Source organism: Schistocerca nitens, chromosome 9 (genome assembly GCF_023898315.1).
Source record: "Schistocerca nitens isolate TAMUIC-IGC-003100 chromosome 9, iqSchNite1.1, whole genome shotgun sequence".
Classification (NCBI taxonomy): Eukaryota; Metazoa; Arthropoda; class Insecta; order Orthoptera; family Acrididae; genus Schistocerca; species Schistocerca nitens.
Window position 1 is genome coordinate 269,783,635 of NC_064622.1, and position 8,672 is coordinate 269,792,306.

At 44.5% G+C, this 8,672-nt stretch overlaps 1 pseudogene; it reads left to right on the plus strand.

The window, feature by feature from the left end:
* Positions 1–6,202: 6,202 nt before the first annotated feature.
* LOC126204830 (5S ribosomal RNA) lies at positions 6,203–6,320 on the plus strand (annotated as a pseudogene).
* The last annotated feature ends 2,352 nt before the right edge of the window (positions 6,321–8,672 follow it).

Below are 8,672 nucleotides of genomic sequence, written 5' to 3' on the forward strand. Positions count from 1 at the left end.
AACATATTGTAGATTATTATTGATTTGTTGTATGAGTAGATTGTCTTTGTTAATGAAATATTTTGTAAATACGAGGGTTATTCGGAAAGTAAGGAACGATCGGTCGCCAAATGGAAAATAGAGTGAAAACCTGATGAAACTTTGCACAGATGCGTTTGGCACTGTGTCTAGTACGCCCGTCGATCGCATAATGTCGCTCTTTTCAGTTCTGATCTCACAGTGAGGACGTAAAGATGGCTAGAAATTAGCGTCTCTGCCAAGTGTGAGGGCCTGGCGAAAGATTTCACCTGATGCTATGCACTCCACATAACATGACTGTCATTCTACACGACAATTGGTTCAAATGGCTCTGAGCACTATGGGACTTAACAGCTACGGTCATCAGTCCCCTAGAATTTAGAACTACTTAAACCTAACCAACCTAAGGACATCACACACACGACAATTCTCGGCCGCACTCTCCAGGGGCAATGAAGATGCTCCTGCAGCGTTTTCGATGGGAAGCGTTTGATCACCCACAATACAACCTGTGATTGGCTACCCCTGAGGTTCACCTCTGCTCAAATGAACCGCTGGCTATGAAAAAAATATTTTGACACAGACAACGAGCTGCAGTCCAGAGTAGAAAATTGTTGAAAAGCGCCGTCTGCTGTCTTCTATAACGAGGGAATTGAAAAGTTGGTACAACGCTACGACAGATGTCGTGTAGAGAAGTAGCTGGAAATAGTAGTTGCAAATAGTTTTGATTTTCACTTTGGTTTCCATTTCGCGACCTATCGTTCCTTACTTTGCGAATAGCCCTAGTATATCTTGAAAGTTTCCTAAATATGTGTCAAATGTTTGCTACAGATGTCTACAATATTTTGTAACCGTCTGTAAAAAACGTTTTCCAAACATGTAAAACACGTTTCTAAGTGTGTGTATTTTTTAAAAAGATAGTCACTGTCCAAGCTTACCCCATTAGAGGATAATATGGACCTCTGCGTGGAAATTCAGTGAATGTCGGAAATTACCCCATCCAAGAGGTAACATCAGATAGTTTTATTTGTTAGATTCTGACTAATTAAAAAGTATTTTTGACTTAAGTTCTTTGATCATATTATTCTCCAGTGTCATCCAAAATATCTCGCACTTTTTATACGAAAATTTAATGTTATTTACGAAGTTACCGTACAGAATATGAAAATTCCGTCCGATATTACCCCACCTTACGGTATTTCTTGTACATCACGCAGGCAGTTCATAGAGACAAGTGACAGGTTTGGAATAGTCCGTTCTGGTGAAAAATTGCACAACGATACTGAGAGGCGCAGGATGTCGATGGCGTGCAACTGTCCCTCAGTCACTACCAGCCGTGGCTTGAAGTCAAACTGGACGGCTTCCCACAGCATGACGCCTAGAATAACATCGCTGTACCTCTCCAAAACGTTGGAAGAATCGGACTTCTCCTCAGATCGTCGACATATTCGCCGACGATGGTCATCTGGGGTAGTGTAGAATCGTGATTCACTGCTGAACACAATGCGACGTCAATCATCAGCAGTCCACGATTCCCTGTCAGGTCACCTAATATGCAGTCGTTTGTGTCGGGTTGTTAACGGCAGCCTAAATTTATGGGACAGTAATTCCCTAATCTGGCTGCTGCTAGTCTCCGACCCATGCTGTGGGATGACACAAAATGTTTCACGAAGTCCATTACCTTTTCTTGGATGGCAGGCGCAGATATGAAGGGGTTACGATGTGCATGTTGCACACAACATGGCGATCGTCCCCTGCGGTGGTCAGATGTGGTCGACCAGGCTTTGCTCTCACGATGCAATGCAGTCCAACAGTGTCTCATCAGAAAGTTCCACAAATGTTAATACTGCACCACTCGACCAGTCGGCCAAACGGAGACCCTCAATGCGGTCCCTTGCAAACAGATATGATACTTTTATTTAAAGACAGTAATAACGCTGAAGTCACCGTGACTCTTAGAGCCCTCTGGAAATTACAGAAAGAGTGACATGGTTCCTGATAGGGTGTCTGACAACGACGGACGTCAGCGCATCCTCTGCAGTGTGCTCCCATGCTGGCCATAAAGTTGCTAAGGAGTTCATATGGTAGGACGTTCTATTCTACCACTAGTGCGGTCTACAACTACTGTATGGTCATTGGGTACGCGGAGGTGTGGCAATACGGCTCTCCAACGTATCTCACACGTGATGACAGCTTTAAGCTGCAGGAACGGACAGCCCAGCCCATCCGTCGACTGTTGCATAATGTAGAGGACATCTGCTGCAATTGACAGTGGTCGACCGCCGCCTCTCCTTTGGTCAGAAGTGCCTATAGTTCGAAACACACCCCATGCACTTGAAACAATGCTGTCAGCGATACCAAACTCCTGGGCTACACTCGTCACACTTCGTCTTCCTTGCACTTTACCGAAAATTCTTCTCATGTAAAGTGATACAAATATCATTTACAGGCCATGTTGTAACGAATAACACCAAAACACTGCTCCGTAACTGCCCCCTAACTGACAAGACTGTCTTTTCCCGCGTCTTCAACTGCCTCGTGCTGAGCGGTCAGCTCCATTTGACACTATAGTCACTCTGACCTCACGAAATGTGACGTCCAGCTTTCTGTGCACGACTGAGAGAGTTCCGACATTCTTCCGAGCTTTCATTCATTTCCACAGAGTAGTTAATAACTTCTGTTACTTTATGTATCTCATACTTAAGTTATTCAGAGCAGTGCACCGTAGTTAGACAGGTACAGAGCTTTCAATTATTGACTTTTTTCAGTTGTGAAATTCAACCCTTCCCTCGCGGATGAAAGTGAGACTGGTCATCGAGAACTTTTACATTGCAGCGCGTCAGCAATCGTGAATAATTTAATGATTATAAAGATTGCGCATAGATTGCAAACTTAAACCGGATGTTGACCTAGGTTTCGGTGTGGATAACCACGCCTTCTTCTGTATTAATGTTGGACCATGGCAGTTTGTACACTACTGGCCATTAAAATTGCTGCACCACGAAGATGACGTGCTACAGACGCGAAATTTAACCGACAGGAAGAAGATGCTGAGATATGCAATTGATTAGCTTTTCAGAGCATTCACACAAGGTTGGCACCGGTGGCTACACGTAACATGAGGAAAGTTTCCAACGGATTTCTCATACACAAACAGCAGTTGACCGGCGTTGCCTGGTGAAAAGTAGTTGAGGTGCCTCGTGTAAGGAGGAGAAATGCGTGCAACACGTTTCCGACTTTGATAATGGTCGGATTGCGGCTTATCGTATCGCAACATTGCTGCTCCCGTTGGTCGAGATCCAATGACTGTTAGCATAATATGGAATCGGTGCGTTCAGGAAGGTAATACAGAACACCGTGCTGGACCCCAACGGTCTCGTATCACTAGCAGTCGAGATGACAGGCACCTTATCCGAAGGCTGTAACGGATCGTGCAGCCACGTCTCGATCTCTGAGTCAACAGATGGGGACGTTTGCAAGACAACAACCATCTGCACGAACAGTTCGACGACGTTTGCAGCAGCATGGACTATCAGTTCGGAGACCGTGGCTGCGGTTACCCTTGACGCTGCATCACAGACAGGAGCACCTGCGATGGTGTACTCAACGGCGAACCTGGGTGCAAGAATTGCAAAACGTCATTTTTTCGGATGAATCCGGGTTCTGTTTACAGCGTCTTGATGGTCGCATCCGTGTTTGGTGACATCGCGGTGAACGCACATTGGAAGCGTGTATTCGCCATCGCCATACTGGCGTATCACCCGGTGTGATGGTATGGGGTGCTATTGGTTACACGTCTCGGTCACCTCTTGTTCGCATTGACGGCACTTTTAACAGTGGACGTTACATTTCAGATGTGTTACGACCCGTGGCTCTACCCTTCATTCGATCCCTGCGAAACCCTACATTTCAGCAAGATAATGCACGACCGCATGTTGCAGGTCCTGTACGGGCCTTTCTGGATACAGAAAATGTTCGACTGCTGCCCTGGCCAGCACATTCTCCAGATCTCTCACCAATTGAAAACGTCTGGTCAATGGTGGCCTAGCAACTGGCTCGTCACAATACGCCAGTCTCTACTCTTGATGAACTGTGGTATTGTGTTGAAGCTGAATGGCCAGCTGTACCTGTACACGTCATCCAAGCTCTGTTTGACTCAATTCCCAGGCGTATCAAGGCAGTTATTGCTGCTAGAGGTGGTTGTTCTGGACACTGATTTCTCAAGATCTATGCATCCAAATTGCGTGAAAATGTAATCACATGTCAGTTCTAGTATAATATATTTGTCCAATGAATACCCGTTTATGATCTGCATTTCTTCTTGGTGTAGCAATTTTAATGGCCAGTAGTGTAGTTTTAGTGTGTTCCGAAGAAGGCGTGGTTATCCGCGCCGAAACCTAGGTCAACATCCGGTTTCAATTTGTAATCGAGATGGCGTCTTTATAATCATTAGACTGGTGATCCTTACCGTAAGCTGTCCTGTCTCATTACTGTGACTACCTGTCCAAAGCCTGAATAACCATGCGGACCGCTGCTACAATCGCAGGAGGATAGTCAGTGAAGTTCCGTAAGGTGCTGAAATGGATTTGAAGCCATGCCGACTACAGTGCCATGCCCAGGTGCGACAGGATTCTCTGTAGAGGATCCATGGCGCAAACAGCCCGATGGAGGTGGTCCCACAGGCTCTCGATTGGATTTAAAGCCGATGAATTTGGTAGCCAGGGGAGTACGATAAATTCATGGTAGAGCTCTTTGAGGCACGCACGTACGCTGCGAACCGTGTGGCACACTGCATCTTCCTGTTCGTAGATGCCATCGTGCCAGGGAAAAAATAACTGCGTATAGGAGTGGACATGGTCCCGAAGGATAGATGCATACTTGTGTTGATCCTTTGTACCTTCCAGCCAGGAAAGCGACCAAAAAAATTCCCCAGAGTATAACACATGCAGGGAGTTCGCTTTTAGACATTTCACTCCTGACACGCCAACGGAAAACTGTCCAATGGAGCATAAATGTCATTCACCTGAAAAGGTTTCATCACTGAGTGGACGTCCACTTGCGGTATTGCCATGCAAAGTCCAGCCTTCGTTGCCGATTAGCGGCAGTCAGCATGGGTGCATGAACCAGGCGCCTACTGTGGAGACCCATAAACCGCAACATTCCCCGAACTCGTTCAGTACACGCTGTTGGTAGCCCCTTGGTCCATCTGTTCGGTCAGTTGCACGTCCATTAGCCCGTACACATCTCCGCAGTCGTCGTTCACCCTTGTAATATATACTTGTGCAGTCCACCATAGTTGCCTCGACGCCGTTTATGGATAGCGACATTTTGTCATGCACGGTGGCACGTGAACAGTTTACTAACTTAGCCGTTTCGGAGATGCTTCCACCCCGGGTCCCGAAGACCAGTGATCATGTTCTTTCGGACGTCAGATAAATCGCTCCATTTCCGCATTACGACAACGACTGTACTGTTTTCCGCGTCCCCCGATACGCTCTATACGGGGTGAAGCGAAATATGCGTACTGGGGCTTCACTGCGCGACTCCTCACATGTCAGCGATAAAAAAATGTCTCTCACAAAATTTCGTCCGGCGAGTACATGCGGCAGAAAATAGACATTAAAGAGTGGCAAGCTGGCAACACTGTGATCACATGTGCGGTAACTATGTCAGACAAGATATGGTAGTTGTGCTGTACAGTTGGCGCACCAGGCAGAGTTTTGGGTTAGCATGCAGGAGGTCGAGGGTTCGATCCCGGGTTCAGGCATATCTTTTTTATTTGGTAAATGTAGTCCAAGTGTTACGGTATCTGGCATCTTAATCGTCAACAGCGATAGCAGCGGGTCCTCTGGAAAACATTTACACTTACATACGAGAATCGTAGAAATGGAAGATTGGTCACCTTTGAAAGTTGCCCTTTCCAGTCGTGGGGTCGAATTTATTCGCATCACTTCCTCTACTAGATGCAAAACCTGTTTTCCTTGTACCCTCCTCTAATGGTCACATAGAATAGTACCAACTATTACTCTTGCCTCGTTCAGGTCCATTACATTTCATTACGGCCTTACGTTACCAGTAGGATTAGCAACGTGCTTTGCGTATAATGTACAAACTCGGTTACTATTTGTATGTGTTATCACCATGGTCCCATTAATTGTTTAAACTGTCTATTTCTTAACTGTCTGGCAACGGCCTTGCCGCAGTGGCTACACCGGTTCCCGTGAGATCACCGAAGTTAAGCGCTGTCGGGCGTGGTCCACACTTCGATGGGTGACCATCCAGGCCGCCATGCGCTGTTGCCATTTTTCGGGGTGCACTCAGCCTCGTGATGCCAATTGGGGAGCTATTCGACCGAATAGTTGCGGCTTCGGTCAAGAATACCATCATAACGACCAGGAGAGCGGAGTGCTGACCCCCCGCCCCTCCTATCTGCATCCTCTACTGAGGATGACACGGCGGTCGGATGGTCCCGATGGGCCAGTTTTGGCCTGTAGACGGAGTGGTATTTCTTAACTGTGTAACCAGGTATTTGTTGTGTTCAGCGTTACAAAATGTTGTAAATTTTGGATACATTTTGTAAGAGATCCATGATTAAAGAATTTGTTGCTAGTGCACTCGAGCAGATGTAATTTCGATGGATTGCTCACGCGCTGCCTGCGATATGTAAGATATAAGAGAATCTGAGACCAAAGAGCAGTGTTGACTGCAGTAGGAACTGTGTAGCTGTAGCAGTAAGTTGTTGCTAGCGAGCAGTCTGGTCTGGTGTATCGTGTTGGCTGCGCTGGTCGCGGTGCAGCGATGCCGGAGCCTGAGCATTATTGTATAAGGTAAAAAGCAGCCTCGCGCATATGTAGTATTGTTATCTCAAGTCCAATGTAAATATTTTAAAAATCTCCTAATAATAATCTTTCTCATAAAAAGTAAATTTTAACAACCATTCATTTCAATTTAAAGAATCTACTAATTTCTCCAATCCATGATCATCCCGATTAGTGCAAAAGAAAAATCAGTTGTTTCCTTTCATAAATGACAAATCTATCGGTCAGCATTGCACCCTTCCCATTCTTTTCCTAGTTCTTGTAAAATGCTAAAGATTTTACAGTGCGTGTGCACTTTATTTCATTTGTTAATATGATCAGTCGTCCTAAATATGCTAAAGAGTTCTACAGTGCGTGTGCACTTTATTTCATTTTTAGGGTAATCAGTTCTTGAAAATGCTTCAGATTTTTACAGTGCGTGTGCACTTTATTTCATTTGTTAATAAGATCAGTTGTCCTAAAAATACTAAAGATTTATACAGTGCGTGTGCACTTTGTCATTTTTTAAATATATTTTGTATTCAGTGCGTGTGCACTTTATTTCACTTCATGATATGTTATGTAAAAATGCTTAAGACTTATACAGTGCGTGTGCACTTTGTCATTTGTTAATATCTTTTGTACTCATTGCGTATACTTTTTGTCATTTCTTGATATATTCTGTACTCAGTGCGTGTACACTCTATTTCATTACTTAATATGTTCTGCACTTATCAATAATGTATATACTCTGTGACTGTAGACTTAGTAACTAAATAGATTTTAGAAAAATTTGTTGCTCATGGCAAGTCCAATTGACTCACCATCGCTGCCAAATTTTTGCCCCCCCCCCCCCCCAAGTGGAGGGTTATGTAAGAGGTCTGAGCAGATGTAATTTCGATGTATTGCTCACGCGCTGCCTGCGAAATGCAAGGAATAAGAGAATCTCAAACCACAGAGCAGTGTTGACTGCAGTAGGAACTGTGTAGCTGTAGCAGTAAGTTGTTGCTAGCGAGCAGTCTGGTCTGGTGTATCGTGTTGGCTGGGTCGGTCGTGGTGCAGCGATGCCAGAGCCTGAGCGTTGTAGTATAAGGTAAAAGCAGCCTCGCGCATATGTAGTATTGTTATATCTAGTCCCATGTAAATGTTTAAAAAATCTGTTAATAATAATCTTTCTCATAAAAAGTAATTTCTGACATTCATCTCAATTTAAAGAGTTCACTAATTTCTCCAATCCTCCGTCATCCGGATTATTGCAAAAAAAAAATCTGTTGTTCTTTTATACATGGCAAATCTATCGGCCAGCATTGCACAGAGCTGCGCCAGAAAAATTTCTTATAGGAGCAGATATATATGCGTTATCCGGCGACCTAATTGAGGTAAGAATTTTCAATTTATTCAGTATGATCTTTCAGGGCCATGACGCAGCACTGCTGACGTCCAAAATTTACCAGGTTAAATTGACAGTCAGTTATTGAAAGGCTATAAGTGAGCGACAATTTTATTGAGGGGTTAATCACATTGTATTATTGGTAGGTTACGGAACTTATCTGTTGGTAGGTTACGCAAAATTTTTATTTTTTACTGTTGAGCGGTTTAGGAATTTTTCTGTTTTGAGGTTACACTAAATTAGAATATTATTCTTATTATTTTATTTTGTGAGGAGGTTACAATTTGACATAAAGAAAGGTGTATATTGTAATATAGTGTGAAATGTCAGAATGAAATTATCAAATAAAAAAATACACCCCACCCCAGGATTGAACCCTCAACTTCCTGCATTGCACTCCGTCTTCAGGCCACAAGTGGCCCATCGGGACCATACGACCGCCGTGTCATCCTCAGTGGAGGATGCGG